We start from the raw sequence: 1,073 nt of genomic DNA on the forward strand, positions 1-1,073 counted from the left end.
GCCCCCAATCCCCCCCAGCATCAGAGTCTTTTCCAGTGAGTCAACTCTTCGCATGAGGTGGCCAAAGTACTGGAGTTTCAGCTTTAGCATCATTCCCTACAAAGAAATCCCAGGGCTGATCTCCTTCAGAATGGACTGGTTGGATCTCCTTGCAGTCCAAGGGACTCTCAAGAGTCCTCTCCAACACCACACTTCAAAAGCATCAATTCTTCGGCGCTCAGCCTTCTTCACAGTCCAACTCTCACATCCATACATGACCAAAGAAAAACCATAGCCTTGACTAGACGAACCTTTGTTGGCAAAATAATGTCTCTGCTTTTGAATATGCTATCTAGGTTGGTCATAACTTTGCTTCCAAGGAGTAAGCGTCTTTTAATTTCATGGCTGCAGTCACCATCTGCAGTGATTTTGGAGCCCAAAAAGATAAAGTCTGACACTGTTTCCACTGTTTCCCCATCTATTTCCCATGAAGTGGTGGGACCAGATGCCATGATCTTCGTTTTCTGAATGTTGAGCTTTAAGCCAACTTTTTCACTCTCCACTTTCACTTTCATCAAGAAGCTTTTTAGTTCCTCTTCACTTTCTGCCATAAGGGTTGTGTCATCTGCATATCTGAGGTTATTGATATTTCTCCCAGCAATCTTGATTCCAGCTTGTGTTTCTTCCAGTCCAGCGTTTCTCATGATGTACTCTGCATAGAAGTTAAATAAACAGGGTGACAATATACTGCCTTGACGTACTCCTTTTCCTGTTTGGAACCAGTCTGTTGTTTCATGTCCAGTTCTAACTGTTGCTTCCTGACCTGCATATAGGTTTCTCAAGAGGCAGGTCAGGTGGTCTGGTGTGCCCATCTCTTTCAGAATTTTCCACAGTTTATTGTGATCCACACAGTCAAAGGCTTTGGCATAGTCAATAAGGCAGAAATAGATGTTTTTCTGGAACTCTCTTACTTTTTCCATGATCCAGTGGATGTTGGCAATTTGATCACTGGTTCCTCTGCCTTTTCTAAAACCAGCTTGAACATCAGGAAGTTCACAGTTCACATACTGCTGAAGCCTGGCTTGGAGAATTTT

The sequence above is a fragment of the Bison bison genome, unplaced genomic scaffold (genome assembly GCF_000754665.1).
Source record: "Bison bison bison isolate TAMUID 2011002044 unplaced genomic scaffold, Bison_UMD1.0 scf7180017864048, whole genome shotgun sequence".
In the NCBI taxonomy this organism is placed as follows: Eukaryota; Metazoa; Chordata; class Mammalia; order Artiodactyla; family Bovidae; genus Bison; species Bison bison.